This window comes from Muntiacus reevesi, chromosome 3, assembly GCF_963930625.1.
Source record: "Muntiacus reevesi chromosome 3, mMunRee1.1, whole genome shotgun sequence".
NCBI classification, from domain to species: Eukaryota; Metazoa; Chordata; class Mammalia; order Artiodactyla; family Cervidae; genus Muntiacus; species Muntiacus reevesi.
Window position 1 is genome coordinate 223,075,258 of NC_089251.1, and position 26,589 is coordinate 223,101,846.

At 40.6% G+C, this 26,589-nt stretch overlaps 1 pseudogene; it reads left to right on the forward strand.

Moving 5' to 3' along the window:
• The first annotated feature begins 2,111 nt into the window (after positions 1 to 2,111).
• Positions 2,112 to 26,589, forward strand: part of LOC136164227 (TBC1 domain family member 17-like) — a 40,648-nt pseudogene continuing 16,170 nt past the window's right edge.

Below are 26,589 nucleotides of genomic sequence, written 5' to 3' on the forward strand. Positions count from 1 at the left end.
TTTTAATCTCAAACAATATCATCTCTTATGCTATTTAAATCCCAAGTTGTAAGCAGTAAGAAATGTTGTTATATAAAGAAAATATTGATTTCTATAACAGTAATTTCATAATGCTCTGTGGATATTTTCTCTGGTAATAGCCAAAATTTTCTAGACAGTGATATGGTCACTAACATGACTGTCAAAGTCAGTGATGAACACAAGGGTTCCCTTCCACTTAAGAAATGCTGATTTATTTGTATCTTTCACATTACCATGGGGTGCTTTCAACAAAAAACAATATTTCAAGTCTTTACAAAGTGAAAAAGCTAACATAAACATGAAATAGTAAATAGGCTATTTGAATAACCAAACTATCCTCACAGCTGATCTCTAGTCCCACACAGCCTGGTGGGGTTGTGTCAGCTACCACTTCCTTTTCTGCTTGAACTGTCTAGTTTAACCAAGGACAATTGCCCTGAGAGCTTGTCATCATCACTAAAATTTATCTAGCACTTAGGATGTGCCAGTTATTGCTGTACATTTTACATGTCCTACTCCATTTCTTACTCATAAAAATCATATGTGGTAAGCAATGTTACTGTCCCCATTTTATAAATGAGGAAATGGAGGCCAGAGTGCTTAAAGAACTTGTGCAAGGTCACTCAACTAACTGTACTGGATGCTTAACACAATACAAGTCCCATTCTTCCTTGTTGCATTTCCTACAGCTCCATATATTTTGACTGACTCCCCCCACTAGTCTCCCTGACTAGCTACAATGTTATCAAGAAGAGAATCAGACCACCTCCACTGCAAAAAAATAATCATAGACACAGGAAGTATCACTAGAATGATAGTTCCCAGAGACTAGGAGAAAGGAATGGGGAGTTATTATTTAAAAGGTATAGAGTTTCAGTTTTAGAAGATGAAAAGAGCCTTGGAGATGGATAGTGGTGACGGTTGTGCAACATTATGAATGCAATGAACTGAACACTTAAAAATGGTCAACATGGTAAATTTTATGTTTTGTGCATTTTATCACAATTAAAAAAAAAAAGAGGGAAACAAATCAAGAAGACAGCCATATGAATAGAGAAGATACACAGGTACCATTAGGGAAGCTTTCTCCTACCAATCCTTAGAAAGAAAGTATGACCAAGCAGAGACATTACTTTGCCAACAAAGGTCCAGATAGTCAATCAAGGCTGTGGTTTTTCCAGTGGTTATGTACAGATGTGAGAGTTAGACTATAAAGAAAGCTGAGCGCCAAAGAATTAATGCTTTTGAACTGTGGTATTGGAGAAGACTCTTGAGAGTCCCTTGGACTGCAAGGAGATCTAACCAGTCCATCCTAAAGAAGATCAGTCCTGAGTGTTCATTGGAAGGAACTGATGTTGAAGCTGAAACTCCAATACTTTGGCCACCTGATGCGAAGAACTGACTCATTTGAAAAGCCCCTGATGCTGCAAAAGATTGAAGGTGGGAGGAGAAGGGGATGATAGAGGATGAGATGATTGGATGGCATCACCAACTCAATGGACATGAGTTTGAGTAAACTCCAGGAGTTAGTGATGGACAGGGAGGCCTGGTAAGCTGCAGTCCATGGGGTCACAAAGAGTCAGACACCACTGAGCAATTGAACTGAACTGAACTCCTACCAATCAGTTTAGCTATTTAAAAGAGAATCCACAGAGCTGGCTTTGTACATGCCCAGATGTGTTAGTTTTGGAAATACAAAGCCTACTACCTCCTGGAATACACTGCTTGGGAAGATTGCTCAAGAGGCACAACCACATAGAAGTCACTTCAACAAGACCATCCACATCCCATCAAGAGTGAGCTTCTCTTGTCGACCCACTCTGAGCATCAGGATCTTAACTGTACCCCTGAGGAATCAGTCTAAAGATTTCATGGAAACGACAAAGGACTAACTACAATAGATTCCTTCCTATGGAATAATGACCATAGGCAATGTTCTATACATTTAACCTAAGCAAAAATCATACAGAAGAAAACATAATGTTCATCTGACTTAGAACAACCTAACATAGTACTCTACCAATCCTGCTCACTCTAGAAATATTTTTCCTTCACATCAACTCCACTCATTAAAGAACTGGTGAAGAGGCATGTACCTACATACCAAGAAGCTCCACCTGGGCTCAATCATCAACTGCATCATCCATGTTGTGGAGAAGGACAAATTACGTCCTCCTGCACTGGGCTCCTGTAGGGGAGGCTGGAGATTCCACTCAAATCCTCTCCTCCAAGTAGGGATGACTCCTACATTCTGAAGAGGAACTGACCTTTGACCCCAGCTATGAGCCCCACCGGGCAGTCGTCAGCCATGGCTGTCACTCAAAGTCATGAGAAGTGCAGAGCCCAGCTCCTGCAGGGGCTCTCTAGTCTTCTCGGTGAGTGAGTCTGACGAAGGTAAACCCATCCGCCATTCAAAGTCAGGCCTCAACTGGGCTTGCCTGGTCTTGGTCACACAGGCCAGAGGCTCCCCGCCTGCCCTGCACGGCTACTGTGGGGCCCTTGCGCCTTCTTCCATGTCCTCGGCCGTCACCTGCTGTTGGCCAGCTCCTCACAGGGCCAACAGCTCCCCACAGGGCCGCCACCTCTACCTCATCTCCCCTCATAAGTCCTCTATCCTCTCCAACTCTTTCCACCATCTCTAGTACTTTGACCAGGACACCTCCAACGTGACGTCTAGCTTCCTCCAGGATTCCTACTTCAGCAGCTTCTCCCTCAGGACTGACTTCTTCCAGGAATCCCTGCAGCCACCTGGAAGGGCCTCCAGCGACCCTCTTCCGGCATCTGAAGATGTGCCCCACCTGGGTTGGAGGTCACTTCCGGTGTGGAGCTGGAGCGGCTGCAGGCCTCACAGAGGAGGCCTAGCACATGGGCTCTGAGGGCCGCCAGCAGCAGGTCCCTGAGCTGAGAGCCTGGCTCTTCTCAGGGGTGAGGAGCTGAGCACCCGCTCGGGGAGGGCTGGGCAGGACCGGCAGGGGAGCAGGGAGAGGCCCCCCAGGGTCTGAGGGCCAGCCTGAGGTGCCAGGCGTGGTGGCTCCTCCTGCAGTGCCTCAGGTGAGAGGGCCCCGCCGAGGAGCACAAGGCCCACTTGCGCCAGAAAACCAACGGGGATTTCCTCCTGAAGCTACGGTGGAAATCCGTGAGACCAGAGCAGGAGTGGAGGAAATCGTCCCACATGATACCGTACCCTTGTCACCAGGGTCAAGAGCGAGAGGCACTCCCAAAGGACCAACAAATTCTTATGGAGTCTCGAGAACCTGGGGCAGGACCTGCGGCACAACATCCTCCCCACCAGCGGCCTGTGTCACGGAGAGTTCGGCTACGTCCAGGGCAGGACTGACCGTCTCTCTTTCCGATCAGCCCGGGTCACTCCTCACGAGGCTAGTGCCTCTCGCTGTTTTTGTGGCTTCAAGAGCGGGAATTCGGAAGATAATGAAGCGGCAACTCCTACTGCTCCCGAAGGTGCTGGATCCACAGCTCCGATTCTTCCAGAATCCCACCACTCCGGCTCTCTCCGCTTCAGCATCTGGAGGGAATATGCCCCCTCCCCGATGGCCTTCGGCTGTAGAAAGCGCTGTGGGTGTGGACAGCACCCCAGCCCCACCCCCACCCCGGACGTGGGGCTGGGACACCTCATGCCTTCTGGCTGCGGATCCGGGGAGATGCTCAAGCACTTGGCCGAGCTGACCTTGAAGCTGAGTGTGGAGGACGTGCCCACAAGCTGCCCGGTGAGTCTCTGACCCGCAGTTCCCAGCAAACCTCTGGCTTTTCCTCCCCGTCCCTCAACCCTCCGTGAGCTGCCTCACCACGCGCAGGAGGTCCTAGGTCTGGCGCTGGCCTCAGAGCCCCACAGCCTTTCGCTCCCGACTCCCCTCCGCCCCACGCGTCCCCGCGGGCTCCGGCTCTCCCCACGGACACAGACCAGGCCGGCAGCCTGGAGATCCTGCCAGAGAAGGGGGAGGAAGCTGCAGACTCCTAACCCTATTGGGGCTACTGAGCCAGTGTGTGGGCTTGAGCCTGGATGGCGAGGCCTGGGGGTCCCTAGTACCCTCTGACCTCCCGGCCGTGTTGATCTCGTGACCTCAATCCAACCAGTAACGTGTAAGCGATGCCCAGGTGAGTGGCGGGGGTCGTGGAGGCGGGGCTCTCTTACCTGCCTGACTTTGGGGCTTTTGGAGGAGTGAGGGTGGGGGTGCCCCGGTGCGACCTCCCACTTAGTAGCTCCGTGGGATGCATCCTGGCCAGAACCGAGATGGAAGGGCCTACAGAGCTGCTTACTCTTGGGATCCTGTCTACCAGCTTGTTCTGTGAGAAACCTAACTCGTGTTTAACAGCCCCCACCAAAAAGAGAGAGAGAGAGAAGGAAAGAGTTGGAAAGACTTCCCCAAGCTGAGGGAAATGTCTCTGCTTTAAATTTGAGTTCAGGTCTCTCCTTACACTGTCCATCATACTCTGTGTGCTCCACACTATCCTTGTCATCCCTGTGTCATTTCCTCATATCAGTTCCCTTATTTCTAATTCCAGGCAATTTTTAGCCTTTGCTTTTGCCTTGTGTAGGACATGGTTTGAGTATATAGAGTTTATAGCAATAGTATTTCTAAGAACTCTGGCTTCCTCCAGTGCCTTTTGCAGTGTTTCAACTCAGGAAAGACTTCATTTTCAACATTCATGGTCCTGTAGTGTTGTTCTTGCCTATATGTCTGTGCTTCAGGTGACTCTTAGTCTTGCCCCCTACATTTGGTCTCCATGAGACAATTGGAGAAATGTTTGTTCTGTGAAAAGTATTTTTCAGATTGAGGTTTAAACAGAGGCTGACTTGCCCTCCCTTAGCTCTGTTTGGGTGAAAATATTCTGTCTTCCTCACCCACCCTTATGCCTTATTTCTTATTAACTGTTCTAAGACAGTTAACATATAATCTATCTCAGTTCAGAAGAAAGACTATTAATTTCCAAACTGTGCTTTAGGTGTCTGGAACAAGACAATAAAGAACAAGCTAAGAAATAATTTGTGATTCGATTGTATGATTCCCCGAAAAGGGAACTGGCTTCAGTCAGTGCTATCAGTAGCTTTTGCTCTATTCTCAGTCCCCCTCCCCCCAGGGCAATTTTTAATGTGCTACAGTAATAAGCTTCTGCGTGCTATTATCTGGGAGACTAAAAACCTAAAAAAATTCTGTAAAGTTGTTAGTTTTGACCAAGAAGGAAGGAAACTTCTTCTCAATGTCCCAGAATTGAGTATCATTGTCCCAAACTATGTTACATGCCCACAACTGAACCAACCACATGTCAGAAGAACATAATGTGTTAGATCTGGGGTGAAGGAAGGTGTTGCATTTAAGCTGCATCCTTATAGACTGAAGGAGCTGAGGAGAGAAGGTCCCCAGAGTAAAATCAAGGTGCTATTACTTGAAAAAGATAAAAGAATACCAGACAAGCTACAAGTTGCCCCATCCGGCACTCAAATTAACTCCCCAAACTCAGCTTGTGAGATATTTGACAGGAATTTTTTAAAAGGGAAATTAAGTAACATGATGCAATGTCTCAATTTCAACTCGACTAATCAGCAAACAAAGACATACGTAAATATATTAGGACAATGACTTTTCCATTTTAATAATAAGAAAATATGTGGGTCACTCAGATGGAAATTAAAAGGTGAATCTATTCAGAAGCAATTGTTAACTCAGTTCTAAAGCCACAAGCATACAAGCACATGATAATGCACTCTCAAGTCAAAGAGGTCCTATTCCTCTTCACTTCAATTTGCATCTTATTCTGACATTAAACCATATGGCATGGGCCAAGTGCTCTTGTATGCAAAGTGAGTTCAGCGTAAATGAGCTAAAAATGTTTTACATACATAATGACTCTTGTTTCAACTTAGCTGTGACTACTAGATTGCTGCAAACAGCAAAATAATAGTGCTGCTAATGAGGAGATTTGCTCATAACTTACTACACTGTCAAATGTTTGACCATAATGGTTATTATTTATTGATATGTTATGTGTATACAAAGCAGTTGCTGAGGCCAAAAGCAGCCCCTGACAGAACCCAAGCCTATTAGATTGTGAATAATCTCCTAAAGATAACTGTCTAAAAAATCTGCCCAAAGTCTCTGTTATTTGAGACATCTTAATTGAAAAGACAGAGGCCTAGATTTAAAGTTAGAATACTAGAGTTGATCTTTTAAGAGACTGGAGTGACAACTCCCAAGTCTGGTGAAGGTGCAGACAAGCAGGCACTTCCAGACATCATCAGTGGGAAAGTGCTTGACCCAGTCTTTTGGAGAGGAATCTGATATATATATATATATATATATATATATATATATATATATATACACACACACATACACACACAGTGCCAGTGTGTATACACACACACACACACACACACACACATATATATATTTAACAATATATTAAAATTTTAAAAGCCTGTTTCCTTTGACTCAGCAATTTTACTTCTGGGAATCAACCCTGTAAAAATTAAGGTACCAGTACATGAGGCCACACATACAAGGATGTTTACTGCAGTTGTATTTGTGATAGCAAAATAATTGGAAAAGCATACACATCCACAAGAATGGAATGGTTGAGCAGACAGATGTAATCCATTTGGTCTACTAAAAGAACAAGTCAGATTTACATCTTAGTTTGGAGACATGGATATTACATATTATTAGGTGAGAAAAGCAAGTTTCAGGAGAACCGGACAGATAAACAGTGATAGATGAGATAGATGTATTCATCCATTTATATAAATACATAGGTATACATACATATAGTATGATCACATTTTTGTATAAAAGAATAATAGGGTTTGGATATTTCTTTTGGATATTTCAGGCTCTGAAATATGAGTAATTTTTGAACCTCACTTCTTCATCTGCAAGATAAAGACAATTTTTTTGTGAAAATCAAATGAGATGATGTAGAAAATGATTTTTGAACTGTTAATAGTAATCAAATGTCATATAATAATATTATCATAATATAGTCTTATGTGAATCTGAAGTTCAGGTCCACAAAGTCCACCAAAAGTAGTACCAGCTTATAGAATTGTATTTGGCTATATCCGTACCAATATCAGCCACTTCTTCTGGTCTCCAATTGTGTGTAACTAGATTCACAAGAGAGAAAACAAATGGTGAGCTATATTAAAACTCCTGCAGATTACCCCATGCAGTGCCAGGACAACTGCACAAGTTCTCAGAGGGAGCCACTCAATCCATTCAGTACTTTCAGCCCTAATAAGATCATGTTTATTTAGATGGTTAGTTGAATAGAGGACCACAGAAGATAATAGCCTTGCAGAAATATGGTTTTGTATAAGAAGTGTTTTCAGTTTTTAGAATTAGTGTATTCTCTCTTCAAATATGCTTTATCAGTAGTTTTAAGTATATAATAGATACAATTTTATATCCTGTCTCTGGGGCCATGTGACTCAACACCTCCCTATTTGTGTAATCTTGGGGAATTACCTAGCCTTTCTCTAACTTGGTTCCTTCATTTGCAAAATGGGGATGATAATCCTACTACCACTTGAGATTGTTATAGTAACTAAATGAGTTAAAACTTCTAAAGGACTTAAAGTGAGATATTACCTAAATAAGTGCAAAATAAATGTTAGTTATTATTACCCTTGTATGTATGTTGTGCTCAGTCATGTCAGACTCTGTGAGCCCATGGACTGTAGCCTGCCAGGCTCCTCTATCCATGGTATTTTCCAGGCAAAAATACTGGAGTGGGTTGCCATTTCCTACTCCAGGGTATCTTCCCAACCCATGGATTGAACTCAGACATCTTTTGCATCTCCTGAACTGGCAGGCTAATTCTTTACCATTTCCATTAGTCATAAATTTAAATACTTTTCATATATTCATTATCTAGTCTTCATAACTATCGTTTTAGTGAAGTTTAATAGTACATAAATAGTGTGCTTTACAGAATGGGTGTATTGTAATTTAGTTGAACATTATTCTGTTTGCTTCTTGTTTTTCAAAATGTTTTCTGTTTTATAATTGTAAATGACAGGTTAATATCTTTGTACATTAACTTTTGCCATATTCTTGATTATTTCCATTAGATAGACCCACCCTGAAAGAGATGAAAGGAAGAAATAATATAGAAATCTTTGGGCATTTTGACATATCTTGAAAGAGAGATTATGAATACAGCTTTACTTAGCCCTTTCTGAACTACTTTCAGAAATTGACATGATGTTCTTCATCCAGCTATTCAATACCTGATGTTTTTTTTTATCAAGGTTCATTTAAGAAAGGTCATTATAAGAAATGACCCTATTCAAATTCATCTATACAAGTATTTGAGTTTCAGATCTTTAAAACATAGTTCTCTAAGTGTAATCACAGCATGTTAGAATTTTGCTTCTAATGAGGCAAATTTGAACTCAAAAAAAAAAAGAAAGCCCACTTACTCAATGACATTTTTAGTACATAAAATTCCCCTTCTGAATCATGCACTCACAAACCGTGCACCCCTAAACATTTAGCTCCTTCTGACTCATTCCAAAACATTCTGACAACTTCTCCATTGAAATTCATAATGTCCCAATACTGTAACATCCTCTTTTCCTCTAATTAATTAGTTCCCTTTCCCACTGGCAAAATGCAGGAGTGATAATCTCTGTATTTAGAGATTTGGAATGGAGCACATGTCTGGAATCTTCCACTGCCCTCTAGTCTAAACATTCCCATCTTCCAAGCATGCCTGTCTCTATCCTAATACTGGCTTCTCATTGTCCTCCTTTCCTGCCACTCCCCCACACTGTCAAAAGGTGACATCTTATCTTTCAAAATCGTGATGTTCCCAACCCCCATTTCCATCTGTAAACACTATAGTTTCTGTGCCCTCTCTGCACAGTTTGCTTAAGGAGACACACTGTCCTCACTAATTTATGTGGATTGATCCAGACTTGCAAGGCACAGTTAGCTCTCCCAAGACAATCTGTTTACTTTCCTCTTCTACCAGTACACTCTGAGTCTGTCTCTATAGGGGGCCTCTCCAAATGGAAAACTCCCATCATGCAGGAGAAAAAATTGAATCCATAGTGTTTGTTCTCTATAGCACCTTTCCCTTATTGCTAACTGTTAAGAGTACCCCTAAAATAAACATGAAACTCATTCCTCAGGTATTTGTCTTTTCCGGTTGCTACAAATCACACTGAGCTACTAGTCTGGCAAGCTTTGGGGTTCATTTACCACCAATTGTTGAATTAATTAATTTTCCAGCCAGCTTGCTCTTTGTTCTGTGTAGCACATAAGTGGCACTCAGGGATGGCAAGTTTATGCTAAGAAAGTAAGACAAGTACTAATTTAAATTACTATGAGAATCACTTAAAACCCCACACCTTCCTAGTAGACCTTTACTGACCATTATGAGCCTCCCAAGTGGGACCAGTGAATGACTTCAGAGACCCTGAAAATTTCACCTAAGTGGCCTTGCATGAACCCAGACTAAATTTGAAATTAAAGTCATCCTTTGAAACTCCACTGGAAATTCTAACAGTGTGACTGGGGAGATGTTACTGGTTGGTAAAATGGCAAGTCATTTATTCTCTCTGCTCTCGTTTCCTCACATATGAAATAAGGAACACTGATTCACTTTGCAGGAAGTCTGGATGCACTTAATAACACATCAAAAACTGAAGAACACCTTTGCTCAGCCCCTAAACTTGACAAATCTTGGTAAATCTAATTTTGGTAAATGCCAGTAGCATTCATTGTTTAGTTGATCTTACCTAGATCTTTCCTTAAGTTGTGGGTCTTCCTGGCCCATAAATATTTTTTGTCTGCATTTGTAGAAACTTATAGGCACACATGTGGGTTTTGGTCTCCTATTTTAATGTTTTCATTGCTGCAGTTGTTAAGGTCTTATGTTTTCTTCATCAGATGCTCACTGAGCTCCCCATTTACTACAGAAAACACTAGGCAAACATGCCAAAAAATTGCATGTCCGACTAGCACATATCCAGCCAAATGAGCTCACATCAAACTCAGTTTTCCTTTCCTTTCTCCAAAGTACCTTCTGTGACTAGACAAAAGATGATAGAAACTTCATCCTAGAACATCAAACCCTGCCAGGCACATTTCCATCTGTCCTGTTGAAGACTGCCAAAAGCATTTTTTTAGGGTCCCCCCCTTAAAGTTAGTCAATCAAAAATTCTCTCAGGCAGAAGTTATTTGAGGACTACAAAATGTGTTAGTTCCTACCCTGACTGACCTCTTGGACTATGGAGGACATACCTGACCAAAATAGGAGGCAGAAAAACAGCTGATTCACAGAAGTGGTACTTCCAGAATCTGTTTACTTCCTTCTCTTAGCCACACACACACACACACACACACACACACACACAACACCCAAAAACATTCAGTCTAAGTGATGAAGAATCATGTCTGTAAGGAGCGATAGGCAGCTTCAGAGCTAGAGACTGGAGTCAAGAAGGTTAGAAGAGAAATTACATTAATGCCAAGGAAAGAAGGTGGAGGTCGAGGACTTGGGGTTGAATGGGTCAATGGCTTACTGTCCAGGACAAAAAGTAGACTGCCCATTTGACTTTGGGGCAAGGGAAAGTCTTACTGATAAACAGGGGCAGAGATATAAAACATCATGTTAAATGTGTTTATTCTCTTCTGTAGAGAAGGCCAAATCATTAAAGAGTAAAGTTTTCTTAATACTTCTCCTCGAACTGACACTGTGTCAGTACACTAATTCGTGCCAAATTAATAATCATCTCTCATCAGTCAACTCTCACTGATTCTCAAGACCACCAAATATCCCCACAACCAATTCTCACCCTGGTTTAGGCTTTATTGATTCAGGCTGTTCTGTAAGTCTTTGTTCATGTTTTTTTTTAAATAGCCATAGCAGGATTATGCCTGAACATTGTAGTTTCTAGATGCACAAAGATGTTAGTGACTCTTTATTAAGAAACCATAGAATTTTGATCACCACGTTATATGCTATAAGAAATTTTTTTAGTAAAGTTCTTCCTTCCACTGAAAAGTGTGTACTCCCACAAATATAATGGCACTGAACAAATGCATTAATAAAGTGATTTATAGTCAAATGGAAGTCAAGATAATACTGAAAAAGCAGAATTCAGAGTTCTTAAATGAGCACTCTCAAACCACAACCACAGGAAATGAGGTCAGACCTAACTGGGGAAAGTGACCACCCTAGCTGCCTTCCTTTTTTACTTCCCACTCCTTAACCCTCTGGCATCTGTCTTCCCTACACCACGTGCTGGCTATATGGAAGTTGGTGGTTCCCAAATTTAGTGTGCATCAGGATTACCTGGAGAGCTTGTTAAAACACAGATTGCTGGGCTTCACCCCCAGTGTGTCTGATTCAGTAGATCTGGAGTGGGGCCCAATAATTTGCATTTCCAACCAGTTCCCAGGTGCTGCTACTCTGGGAACCTCATTTTGAGAACCACTGATCTGTGTAAACTGCCAGGTGACCTTGACAAATCTATTTTCTGAAAATGAGAATACTTACCTCTTCCTACCTCAGAGAATTACTGAATAGACCTAAAACTTGTAAATGAAATGGATCACTGTGGAGGAACTTTATAAACTAAGCAGATATAGTACTATTAGTGATCTCAGTATGGGCCTAATTGCTCTCTGTTGCATTTGATCTGTCAATCAGACCATTTCTTTGCTTGCTTTTACAACTTTTCTACACACAACTTCTTTTTACTACACATTCATTCCTTCTTCAGTCCTTTGTAATCTAGTTTCCAGCTCCACTGAGTTTGCTCTTTTCAGTTCACTGAGAACCACCTCTGTGCCACATTCAATGAAAATGTCTGTCTTCTCCTCTTATCCACCTCTCAGTAGCAATTAACATGTCTAACCATTCCTCCCATCTTAACACTCTTCTCTTGACTTCCAGCTCTTCTTCTCTTCTTTTACCTCATTGATCTTTGTATTCTCAGTCTTCTTTCATGACTCTTCTTCTGTTCAGCCTCTAAATTTTAGAGTGCCCATGGGGCTCAGACCTGGGCTCTCCTCTTAATATCTACACACATTTCCTAGATGACCTCATCTACTCACTGGCTTTAAATACTATCTATTTGCTGGTGACTCCTTATTTTTCTCCAGGCATAACATCAATTTTAAAGCCCAGACTCTGCCTTGGTATCTTAATATGGTGTCTAATATGCACATTAAACTTTTCTGAATAGAACTGTTTAGTCTCCTTAAATCTCTCCAGTCTCCTTCCTGTTTCTACTCCAGTCCTTCCTCTCTCAACAAATCTATTCATTTAACTCAAACCAAAAATTTAGACGTCATCTTTAATACCCACTCACATTCAATCAATCAGCAGATCTTGTGTGTTGTACCAGTAAAATATATTTCAAATGTGCCCAGTTCTCTCCATCACCAGTGCTGCCACCCTAGATCAAGCTATCAAACTCTCTTTCCTGGAATATTATAATAGTCCCCCAGGTGGCCTTCCTGCATCTATGCTTGGCCTTCTCATAGCAGAGTGATCTTTTTTGAAACACAAATAATTCCACATAACTCCTTTACTTAAAATATTTCACTGACCTCCCATTTTACTTAAAATTCAGACTTCTTATTGCAGCCTATAATATTGGACTCTCAACTCTCCGATCTCATTAGCACCACATTCATCTCCCTACAAGCATCTTATTCAGACCACACTGGTCTTTTGCTCATTATGTAAGCCAAGCTCTTTCTTGATCTCAGGATTTTTGCTGTTCCCTCCATCAAGAATGCTCTCTGCTGAGTTTTCACATGGTAAATACTACCTTATCCTTCAGATTTTAGTTCCTAATATCATCTTCTCAAAGACTACCCTGTCAAAAATATTCCGTATTAAAAAGTTACTTTCTATCTCATTAAGAGTAAGAGTAATTATAATTCAGAATCTTATTAGTTATGTTTTTGTTTACTTTTTTGTCATCTATCTCTAGCTTTATCTCCTAACATCCATGCAACTAGAAATAAGCTCTAAAAGAAGAAACTTGTGTATATTTTTCAATGGTTTATTTCTAGCCCCAAAGAATAGTGCTTAGATTCCTCAGTATCAAAATTTTTGCTGAATAGAAGGACCATGCATGAGTCAAGACGGGCTAATAAAAACTTAATTCCAAAATCTCAGTGGGCTTAAACTGTAATAATGTATACCTTGTAAGGGCTGCAGGGCTCTGCTCATTGTAATCCTTTAGGGACCATGACTGACAGAGGCTTCCTGTCAACATATGTATCCATGAGGAGCAGCACCCCAGTGGGACAAAGTGTGTTTAATTGCATGTAACTCTTAACACTCAGGAAGATCCCCTCAAGTAGGAAATGGCAATCCACTTCAATATTCTTCCATGGAAAATTCCATGGACAGAGGATCCTGGCAAGCTACTCTCCATGGTGCCAAAAAGAGTCGGACATGACTGAGCGACTGAGCACACACACACTTAACACTTCCAGAAAGAAGTGGCAAGTAGTAATTTTGCTTGCTTTGACCAAAACAAGTTATATAGCCAAGCCTAAACACCTTTATTTTTTTAATTAAAGTATAGTTGATTTACAATGTTTATTAATTCCTACCATATAGCAAAGTGATTCAGTTATATACATATACATTCTTTTCTTTATGTCCACTACGGTTTATCATAGGATATTGAATAGTTCCCAGTAGGACCTTGTTGTTTATCCATTCTGTATATAATAGCTTATATCTGCTAACCCCAACCTCCTACTTTATCCCTCCCTGAACCCCCTTTCCCCCTTGGCAACCACAAATCTCTTCTCTATGTCTGTGAGTCTTTTCTGTTTTTGTAGATAAGTTCATTTGTGTCATATTTTAGATTCCACATCGAAATTATATCATATGATATTTGTCTTTCTCTTTCTGACTTATTTCCCTTGAGTAAGTATGATAATATCTAGTTGCATCCTTGTTGCTGCAAATGGCATTATTTCCTTCTTTTTTCTGGCTGAGTAATATTCCATTGTATATATGTACCATGTCTTCTTTATCCATTCATCTGCAATGGACAGTTAGGTTAACATAACCTCTATGAATCTCTGTAGCACATATTCCTGTAATACTCATTTGATGTAACTGTTCAGTCGTCTGTCTCCCCATCTACACTGTAAATAAGGAGGGCAAGGATCTGTGTCTCTTTTCCTCTGAACCTGATATTCTGAGAACCTGGCTCAGTACCTTTCACATAGTAGATTCTATGAACAAATATTTGTTGAAAGAAGTCTTGTAGCTTTTTATGTGTATGTGTTTTTATCTGCACAATTAGACTAAATATTCCTCTGCATATAAATTGAATAATTTATATTTCATATGTCTTACAGCTGATTCATCATGGAAATATTCCTATATTGGCAGACATAGTAAATATTTGTTGAACTAAGCTACTTGATAGTATTGAGGCCTCATCAAGGTGAAGTGTGCAAAATATCCCTATTAAAAAGGAACTTTCATGTGTTTATTAGCCATCTGTATGTCTTACTTAGAGGAATATCTGTTTAGGTCTTATGCCCACTTTTGTATTTGGTTATTTGTTTTTCTGATATTGAGCTGCATGAGCTGCTTGTATATTTTGGAAATTAATCCTTTGTCAGTTGTTTCACTTGCTATTATTTTCTCCCGTTTTGAGCATTGTCTTTTCACCTTGCTTATGGTTTCCTTCATTGTACAAAATCTTTTAAGTTTAAACACATGAAAAGATGTTCAACATCACTCATTATTAGAGAAATGCAAATCAAAAGTGCAATGAGAAATCTTACACAGATCAGGACGGCCATCATCAAAAGTCAACACACAATAAATGCTGAAGAAGGTGTGGAGAAAAGGGAACCCTCTTCCACTTTGGTGGGAATGTAAATTGATAGAGCCACTATGAAGAACAGTATGGAGATCCCTTACAAAACTAGGAAAAAAATTACCATATGACCCAGCAATCTCACTACTAGGCATATACCCTGAGAAAACCATAATTGAAAAAGACACACGTACCCCAGTGTTCATTGCAGCACTGTTTACCGTAACTAGGACATGGAAGCAACCTAGATGTCCATTGACAGATGAATGGATAAAGAAGTTGTGGTACATGTGCATAATGGAATATTAGTCAGCTATAAAAAGGAATGCATTTGAGTCAGTTCTAATGAGGTGGATGAACCTAGAGCCTATTATACAGAGTGAAGTAAGTCAGAAAGAGAAAGACAAATATTGTATTTTAACACACAAATAATGGAATCTAGAAAGAAGGAACTGATGATCCTATTTATAGGACAACAAAGGAGACACAGACATAAAGAACAGACTTTGGGACTCAGTGGGGGAAGGAGAGGGTGAGATGATTTGAGAGAGTAGCACTGAAACATATACATGACCATATGTAAAACAGACAGCCAGTGGGAATTTGCTCTATGATGCAGGGAGTCCAAAGCCAGTGCTCTGTGACAACCTAGAGGAGTGGGATGGGGAGGGAAGTGGGGAGCAGGTTCAAGAGGGAGGGGTTGTGTGTAAATCTTTCACATACCTGTGGTTTATTCATGTTGATGTATGGCAGAAACCATCACATTATTGTAGATAAAATAATTATCTTCCAATTAAAAATAAAATACAATTTTTTCTTAAAGAGGTACTTTCAAGTTTCCAGCATCACTATCTTTTGAACACAAACTCAACAGAAGACACACATTGCCATCCCTGGCTTCCAGCAAAAGTTCCTCAGCACTTTTCTTTGGTAGAAAAAAACCAACAGATGATTGCCTGGATCTTCTTGGTTCTGTTGGTGGTCAATCTGTCTGGAAGTGAAACTCCGCTTTCCACAGGATTTCATCAGAGCGGTAACCACGGGACTCAAATTTTGGTCATTGATAGTGTCTCAGCTCAGCTGTGTATCCTAATGTGAAAATGAAACTTGTGTTCCACCACTTTATGTTCCCTTTCTTGCAATTGACAATTCCTAAAATGATGCTGCGATTAAAATCTGTTCCTTCTTGAGCAGGGTCATAACGTGTGATGACAGATCTGTCTCTTAGACCCTTACTATCTGACAGAGAACGGCAAAATTGTTGAGATTTTTATATCAGAAAACATCCTTTGGTTACCAGGTGGTTTCTGTTTCTGCCAACAAGTTCAGAGGACATATATTTGGACATCCTTCCTGCTGCAATGCTATTGGACTCATAGTCTTCTTCCTTAGAAAAATGTCATTTCAATTGACTGAGCATTCTCAATCTTCTAGGTCTCACAAGCCAGTGTGACACAGCCAAAAGAGTTAGAGATGCCTTCTTTAATTCCATGGCATATCTTGGGCCAAACCTGAATTTCCGTTTTCTCATCATAAAATTAGGATAGTGATACCTATCTCATGGGATTAAATAACATAGAATTGGAAGTGTTTCTCTCTGTTCCTGGCACACAGGAGATATTCAATAAATGTTTGTGTTTTCATAACAGCTAACTGTTAAAGTTAACTGTTATGCAAGGTACCAATTTAAAGTTCCTTCAAATAAAAGCATCTAATAATTAATTATAGAATTGTTTTGAGCTAATTAAGAGCCCACAACAGAGCCTGAGACATAATAAACTCTAGATAGGAATAACAACCAATAGCATCTACAATGGGACATAATGCTATGCTATAATCTGATTTTTGCCCCTTTCCCACATTTTCATCTAATTTATATAGCTTTTCTAAAATGTATCATGCTCCCTTCCATTGTATTTGGGAATCTATGTTGGTACAGCTTTTTTCTATAGAGAGTAATTATCAATATCCATCAAAATTTTAAATGTACAAATTCTTTGACTCAGCAATGCTACTTCTAGGCATTTATCCTTTAGATATGCTTATGAAGGTAAAAGTGAAAGTCTCTCAGTCTCAGTCATGTCCAACTTTTTATAACCCCATGGACTATAATAGTCCACGGAATTCTCCAGGCGAGAATACTGGAGTGGGTAGCCTTTCCCTCCTCCAGGGGATCTTCCCAACCCAGGGATCAAACCCAAGTCTCCCTCATTACAGGCAGATTCTTTACCAGTTGAGCCATAAGAGAAGCCCATAGATAAGCTAACACATGTGCTATATGATATAGGTAGAAAAACATTCATAGTAACATTGTCTGTAATATGAAAAGATGGAAATATAGCCTAATGTTCATTAGCAGGAGAGTAGACAAATGATATATATGCATCAAAAGAAGTCCTTTGAGTGAAGCAGCTATAAATACTGACATGAAACAACTTCCAAGATACATCATTAAGCAAAAAAAAAACAAGTGGCAGAGCAGTGTTTATGATATGTTATAATATTATTTGCCTTAAAAATTATAAGCATTGCATGCTTGTATAAACATAGGCCATCCCTGGAAGGATAGAAGAGACTGGTAATAGCAATTGCCTCTGGGAAGAGGAAATAGGTGGCTATGGAAAAGAATAGAGAGACGATTAACCTCTCACAATACCTTTTGAATTTTGTTCTGTGTACATGTTTCTTTTCCAAACATATGTTTCTTAAAACTGTCCTTATTTTATCATAAATAACTGATTAAATCTGGGAAGAGAACAGTAGACAAAAAGAATGTCTAAAATTTTTTCTTTATTTCTTTTCTTTTTTTTTTTTGACAAAAAACACAAGGTGTTTGTATTCTGTAATTATTTAAAATTTAATATGACAAAGGAAAATGACTGGAAAGGGAAAATATAGCTAGTTAAACCACTGTCACTTCCATAATACAACGACTATCAATCATCAGTCATTTGCTTGAGTACATATTAAGTCCCTGATGCTCTGGAGGATGCAGTAAGAGGGAGAAATGCAAAGGAGATAGCTTTTAATTATGCAAAAACTCCCCGCAAGGAGCTCACAGTCTGGTTGAATGAATGAGACATATAGGTGAAATAATGAACAGCATCCAGCAGTGAAGCTGACCTGGGTGAGGAGGCTTAGCACAGGGGAGGGGTCGGCAGAACCTCTACAACAGAGATAATGATGATGTTGGGGGCAAGTCATGTCTCCTGCTTTATCCATTTCTTTGTATTTAAAATGGAATAACCTGCCTTGGCTCTCCTCTCACAGGGATGCTGTTAGGATTAATGAGGTAATGTTTGTGCTTTAATAGTGCCTTTCTTCTGAGAACTCAGAATGCTTTGTGTAAAGTATTTTTATTAATATTCATAGAGTGGCTTGTATAGTTTTCCACTTTTTGCTTTGGAATTTGCACATCTATACCTAAAAGACTTGAATTCTTCTCTCACTCTTTAACGTTACTCTAGTTTTTGCACCAAAATAGTGCAGGCTCAAGCTTTCAAGTCTTGGTGCTTATATATAGTTCAGAGCTAATAGCATCACACAGCTTGCCTGCAGGAGGACCCACCTGTACATTCTAAAATTTCTACAGATTCCATTGTATACATATGCATGATAAACCTGAGCTCTTGGAAAGATTTTAAACAAGTATATGACAGGGATGGAAAATTCTGCCTGTAACTAAGACTGCTCCCTAGGAAGTGTGAGTCACAACAGCAGGAAGTCTTGTGAGGTTGTGCTTGCAAGTTGAGGGATCAAGGCTGAACCCCACCTCCCTCCACTGCTCCCAGAGACCAGACTACTCTGTGTAACAGAGGTGATTTCCAATTGGGGACAGAGGGTGTCAAAAGAGAGAGAAGGCAGAAGCAGAGATAGAAAGAAGGAACATGGAGCCAGGAAGGTAGCAGGAGGCCGTGCACAGCAGGAAAGGACCTCTCCATATTCCCCCTCCCCGGTTATGAATAAACTTCACCAAAGCTTATGAAATGCTAGAAGTGAATGGATTTCTTACGTAAACCTGACTGAATCTGCCCCTACAGAGATGGGGATAATGAAGCAGAGACAAGTCGATGAGCCTGAGAAATGACAGAAATCATGAGAGAATCTGGACCTGCAATGACTTGGGACTGACTAGGCTCCAAGTAAACGACTAAATCTCTGAGGAAAAAAGGGACTTGGCTGACATGAGGATAAAGATATGTGATGCCCATTGCTGCTTGTTATTTTTGCACACCCCTGGTGGCTCAGGCAGTAAAGACTGCCTGCAATGCAGATGAATTTTCTTCTTCAAGGTTCATCTTAGTCATCTTTAACTTCTTTTTTTGTTTGTTTGTTCGCAGTACTTTATTTAAATACACTACTTTATTTGTGGACCTTCCCAGGTGGCTCAAAGGTAAAGAAACTACCTGTCAAGCAGGAGACCCGAGTACAATCCCTGGGTTGGGAAGATTCCTTGGAGAAGGTAATGGCAACCCACTTCAGCATTCTTGCCTGGGAAATCCCGTGGACAGAGGAGCCTGGCGTGCTACAGTCCATGGGATCACAGAGTCGTACACAACTGATCAACTAATGCACCAATATTAAAATCAAGGTTTTAGGATAAAATTTAGGTTTAGAAAAGATGGCCCAGTCCAGCTCCTCTCTTGGATCAAGTGGAGAGTGGCAGGCAGAGAGTAAGAGGGTTTCCTGCCTGTGCAGCAGCCCAGCCTGGCTACATGTAACCAAACTATGCCGTGGCCCCACACATCTTTCCTCAGACTTGTTTCTACCCTGTTTGCATGTTTGAGAATAGCACTTGGCTGAAGCCTTCCACTTGAGAGGTAGTAGGAGGGCTGCCTACTCATATCACGCTACCTGTTGGCCCTAGGCCAATATCACAAAACAAAGCTTCTTGCAGCAACTGAGAAGAAACAATTTGCATAACTTAAAGCTATGTTAGAGTGTTGTGCTTCATGTCTGAGCAGCATAAGTCTTGAGCTTTAAATAGCCCAACCCTAACATATATTTAAGAGCAATGTTCTAAAGGTTGTGTTACATAAAGTGGAACACTTAGTGACACCACAGCAAAATGCCAGGTCCCCTTTCTTGCAAATTGACAGAAGCCAGCCTCAGTTAGGCAACTGGGAGGAAAACTTCTCTGTGATATGAAACCCAAAAGAGGTCAGTCCTGTTTATAATTGGAGATTCCTACAGTCTTTCACTGACCCCAAATATCTCCTTGCCTTGTCTGCCGCAGTCTTGCCAGTGCTCTGAAAGAGCCATCATAGAGTCACTTTTCTAGATTAGACAGTAAGAATCATAATTCCTGGAAGGACACTTAGGAATACTAAGTGCGCCACAGGTACAACTAAGGGCACAGGTCTTAGCTGATGGACAAAAGTTCTAGACAATATCTTTTTCTTTTGGCCTTCTTTCACTAATGTAGAGACCCAGATGTGTTTTTTCATTGCTCTCTTTGATAACCTGGTAGTCATTTCACACAGTTATAAAGCATGAAAGATGAAACTGTATACCAGAATCATCTATGGAACTTATATAAAATATAAGTGCCTGGGGTCCACCCCAGACTTACCAAGTCAGAATTTGGAAAGTGGTAGATATTTTAACAAGTATGTTTTGAAAATGGTCCCACAGAAATTCTAATGCAAGCTTCTATCTCACAACCATTGGGGACAGGATGGGATGTAGGTAAAGGTCAGGGATGGGAAAAAGATATCCTGAAGACCTGGTGACTGAAGAAATATGCCAGCTAGAAAAGATGGGTCACAAAGACTGCACCCCACAGCAGATCCCTGACAGGAAAGGAGTGCAATCACTCAAAGGTAATCACCCTGGAAAGTGACTGAGAATTCCAGACCAGGCTGGGGAAACTCCCCCAAACAAACTATTTGAAACAAATAAGAACTTTACCCAGTGTATACTGCCATATACATTTACTTTTGTTTATGCCTTCAATATAATATTTACTAACCAATAAATGCCAGGTGCAAAGTTAGGTGCTAGAATAAAATATGGAGCAAAATTAGACAAAATTCCTTACCCCATGGAGCTTCCCTTCCAGTAGGGAAGGCAAAGGATTAAAGAAATGATCATGGCTAAATGTAATGAGTGGTATGACAGGGGAGGTACAGGATGCTAGAGGAATACATAGAGACGGAACTAACCTAGTCTAAGGGTTATCAAGGAAAGCTTCTGGAGCAAATGATTATTAAATGGAGACCTGAAGGATAAGTGAATATTAGCCTGATAAACAGAATAGAGGAGAAGGAAATGGCAACCCACTCCAATATTTTTGCCTGGAGAATCCCAGGGACTGCAGAGCCTAGTGGGCTGCCGTCTATGGGGTCGCAGAGAGTTGGACACGACTGAAACGACTTAGCAAACAGAATAGAGGATGAAAATCCAGATTTATGTGCAAAGCCTCATGGTTTTTTAGCCCGTCAGACATTAGAGTTACCTGGGAACATTGTTTTAAACTCCCACTGCATCCCCACAAGTTTAATAATAATCTCTAAGGGTAGGACCTAGGTTGGGAAGATCCCCTGGAGGAGGGCATGGCACCCCACTCCAGTATTCTTGCCTGGAGAATCCGTATGGACAGAGGATCCTGGTGGGCTACAGTCCACGGGGTCACAGAGAGTCAGACACGACTGAGTGACTAAGCACAGCACAGGCGTAGGACCCAGACGTCAATAGCTTTTAAAGCTCCCCAGGTTATCCCAATGTGCAAACAAGGAGAACCAGTGGTATAGAGACAGGATTCAGGATACTGAAGGAAATTCAGAGCATTTAATTCAGGTGAGAAAATTGCAAGACAGATCCAGTAAGAACTGTGTTGGAATTCTCCAGAGAAAATCAGAACAATAGGACATGCCAGATAGATAGAGGGTTTTATTGTAAGGAATTGGCTCACATGATAAATGGAGGCTGAGAATTTATTATAGATCTTACTATTTGTTGGTGGTTTAGCTACAGCCCAAGTGCAGAAGAAAACTGGTGTCCTAGCTCAAAAACAGGCAGAGAGAAAGTGAATTCTCCCTCACCTTTATTCTTTTCAGACCTCAGATTGGATGAGGCACACCCACACTGGAGAGGGCAACTGCTTTATTCAGTCTACAATTCAAATATTCATCTCACTCAGAAATACCTTTGCAGACACACCCAGGATGTTTAACCAAATATCTGGGTACACTATGGCCCACTCAAGCTGACACATACAATTGGCCATCACATCATTCTTAAAGAATTCATGTTTTATCTTGAAGTCATGGGAATCTTTTAAGCAAGGGAATATGATCTGACTAGTACATTTAATATGGTCACTCTGCTGTGGTTTGAGAAAAGGAAAGAGACTAATGGTGATGAAATCGTTAGGAGACTGTTGCAATAACCTAGGCAAAAGTGATGGCAACTTGAACCTGGGTGCCGGCAAATAGGCTGGAGAGGGTGGAGAGGTGTGAGTCCATCTAGAGAAAGGTAGAATCAGTTGGATATGGTGATTTATTGGGTATGAGAGAGGATGGAGAACAGAGTCAAGAGTGACTTCTGGGTTTTAATTTGAACAACTGGGCAGATTGAAATTCTGTTTACCAAAATGAGGAACATAAGAACATTCCTCCACATAGTTGCAAATTTCTGTATAAGAGATGCTCATCATCCTTCAAAGACCACCCTCTTCCAAAGAGACTGCACCTCAGCTACCCCAAGCAGATGAGCATTCTAGCTGAATTTCTCTAGACCGTAAGGAAGTTCCTTCACCTACTTCCAAGGCAACCCTAAAGTGAGAAAATCTGGGGGTAAGGATATCATTAAAATGGGCTGGGAAGTCAGATAAATACAGAATACAAGTACTTACCCTGAAGGGAAAATGTACTAAAACTTTATCTTTAGAAACACAAAATTTGCCTTTTTGTTTCCAATCTACAGTTCTACTTAGGGGCAAATGCAACGAATCTTGACCCATAAACAGGCATTAATGTCAATAGGATGCTTTCACCTGGGAGTGTTCTGGGAAATGCATTCAGCTAGTTTACCAACACACCATGTCTTCTCACCCAGAGGCCTAGTCAGATGACTACTGAGGCCTCTCATCTCTATTATAATGATGACTTAGATTGTCTCCACACCCTCCCTAAACAAGGAGCATGGTCCTCCAAGTATAGAGAGCTGGACCACAGCTCTCATTCTTCCACACTGAAGCTGGTGTAGGAATTTGTATTAAGAAGAGGCACAGGGCACTGCACACTGGGAAGCACTGTGGACCCTGTGCCCTCACCTTGCCACAGAAAACTAAGAAGCACTGGGGTCCCCTTTGCAAACTTCTTTCGTAAGAGGTCCCCATAAATCCAGTTTTGACAGTGCTTGAAAGATTCAGCGCAGGAAAATAATTGTGTTTGGTTTGGTGAAGCACTTGAAGCTATGGCTATTAACTGTTAGAGTAAAACTGAACAACTGCATCGGTTTCCTAGGGCTTCCAAAACAAATTATGGCAAACTTGGTGCCTCAAAATAGCAGATGTTTAGTTGCTCACGGTCCTGAAGTCCAAAATCAAGGTATCAGCAAGATTGGCTTCTTCTAGAAGCTCTGAGGGAGAATCTGATCCATGCTTCTCTTCTAATTTCAGCAGTCCTTAGGGTTGCTTCTTGTATTCTGTATTTATCTGACTTCCCAGCCCATTTTAATGATATGATGGTTTAATGATGGTTGCCAGCAGTCCTTAGGGTTCCTTGGCATGTGGATGGCTGATTCCAATCTTTGCCTTCCTCTTCACATTTCTTTCTTTTCTATATCTCTGTGTCCTCCCTTCTTCTCCTAAGGACAGTAATCATTGGGTTTAGGGCCAACCCTAATCAAATATGACCTCATCTTGACCTCTAACTAGTTACATCCAAAAATAACCAATTTCCAAGTAAGATGACATTTTGAGGTGGAGATGGCTTTTTAAGGGACTGCTGCCTTTGACTGCAGCAACATAATTTTTGGTGTTACCAAATGATAGCTACAGCCATTTATATATGCAGGGCCTGAAGTTTTTCCAAAAACATGTCAATCCTATTAGTAGGTATCAAACAGGGAATTTCAAAGGGCTTATAGTCTTTATTTCTGGTACTGGAATTAAATCAACAGCTCCCTTTACTTGCAAGCCACAATCTTAGCCCCCCTTTCCTCCTTTTTCCTAGTCTTTTTTTATGAATTAGAAACTTAACTTACTCTGCTCACAACATCCATCATCACCTTTCTTTCACTGCCCTAAATCTCAACCTCAAAGAAACAAACCTTATCTGAGATCAAGGTCTGACCAGTTCTGAAATAATAAAATGAAATAGATTGCCATAGTTTTCCAGTTATTGTAGCATTGAAAGAATTTGAAGGTCTTACTCTTTTTTGAAGTGAGAAGGTTTGAAGATGTGTGGTGGTCATAGAACCTCTTGGGTGAAATGGATATTTAGGATAAAAAAGTGTGATAATCTGTTTTAGAAGCTGTGACTTTCCGGTGGTGATACTGTCAGATACAAGATAGCAGTGTTATATGAAGCTACTCTGGTTTAAGATGTTTAAATACTCTAATGTATCACAGTCTGTTTTAAACGTAATACATTAAAACACACCTCCACACAAGCCCATAAATGAAACAAAGATGTCTTAGAGGAATAGTTTAGCTGTGCTTCTTTGCAGCCTAAATGTAAACTGTCCTTTAATCTAAAAGCATTAAAATCATAATAATGAAATCTTGCCATTAAGAATCAGAAAGCACTTTTCTCTTTAAAAAGACAGATGCAGTAAAATATAATTATTTTCTCCCTATCTGATTATCAGGCACAAATAAAACGCATTTGGGGGAAAACTACACATATGTTCACCCAATTTAAGAATGTTTTTAAGACTCTTCAAGGAGTTGTTCCCCAGCACCCACCCCAAGTGGAAAAAAACGTAATTGGTTACATATATATGCCTTGAAACAAAAGAGCCAATGTACCAACTGAATAAACAGATACAAATCAGGTGCTTAGGAAATGATTTTGATTTCCTAAGCCTGTGCACATTCTCCCCATCTCTAAACAATGTGTGCACATCTGACTTAGTGTGGCATCCCCTGTGACGGCTTCTTGATCCACATTTTCTTCTTCTTAGGATAGGTGAGTAGAGATTCTTTTCTGGAGTGTGAAAGCTCGCAGCAGCGGGAACACAGCATATCTCATCTCTAATTTATGACTGACTAACTGAAACTCCGCACTGTCGGCAAACTCTGCCGTGTTTACTGGTGTGACAGCATACACACATATGGCAGAAGCCAGATGGACCTTCTCCCCCAGCTTCAAGCTAAGGGTGCTTCATTAGGAAAGAGATGCAGCCAGGCTTTGAGATCTTTGAACAAGGCTTTCCAGCACTACAGGAAGGAAATCAGTCAGCAATCCGGAAAGAAAATAACCCATCTCTAGGTGAGAGATTAGGTCAGAAGATAATTTATAGTTGCCCTGTTGATGCCCATCATGTTTTAAAGTACAAATGGCCCGTCCTTCAACCACAGAAATTGGGAAACTGCTTCCAAAGAAATCAGTTGAAATGAAGTTTGCATTTCATCTACCCAGACAAAGGTAAATAGGACAATAAATCCACTTCCTAAACTCTGATTTACAGTTAAGTGCTAACAGTGTCAAAAAGTTCTGTTAAACCCCTAGAAAACAGCAGTGTCTTTTGCAACTACAGAGACTGCAGTGAAGAACCTTCCTGCTTCAGTGAAATGTTGCTCCTAAGTTATAAAATAAAATATAATTCTCTAAACCGAAACTTTCATTCTAAAATTTCAAAAAAAGCAATGATGTCTTCAGCTTACCCAACGCTACTGTGTTTGGGTTTGGATTTCTCTTTTCTTTGTGTGTGCTATATATACCTTTTCTGACTTCTTAGCCTGAACTTTTTTTTCTTCTCTTTATACTCTAGCCTCCAAGTTTTGGGGTGTGTCTCAAGAGCAATGGATTTAGATTCCCATCAGGAGACCTTCTTATCCATACTTGAACCATCTGGAGCAGTGGTCTCTGAAAAGTAATCTGAGATCCTCTCTCTTCCTAAAAACCCAGAAACAAGGGTTCTGGGAGTAATAAAGGGGTGACAGAAAGAATTGAGGGAGAATGGATTCTTGAATAAACTGCCCCACTATCTAAACTCTCTGAACCTCTGATTCAGATAAATTCATCAACTCCTCATGTCTCAAGGCCTAGTTCCAAACAGAGAAAGGCCTAATCCCAGGGCAGTATGAGTGTGGGGGAAGAAAGAGGTTCATGGTTTGAGGAGATAATCCTTTCTCTAGGACCTTACAGATTTTAGAGGAAATCTAGACACCCCTCTCCTCCTTCCAGGGCCTTCTGTTGATAAAACTCTTGACAAAAGAAAAGCAGTGAGGAGGGATCACTGGACATTGCTAAAAACTACCTCTGTATACCATACAATTAGTTCACACTGACTAGAAATTCTCTCTCTTTGAGAGGCAAAATAATTGCATATTACTGCAGAGTGGGCTCTAGAAGCAACTAATAATTCTCTCAATATTCTACACAACAGTTAAAAAAAAAAAAAAAAAAAAAAAAAAAAAACACCTACTTATCAAGAACAGCCCTTTAATTGAATGTTAGAATATATAGGGCCACTTCTAGTCTGCCTTTCTACAAAGAGTAATTAGAACTAATGCTTTTTGTAGGCACATTAGGACTACAGGTTTAGTGTAAGGCGTTAACCTT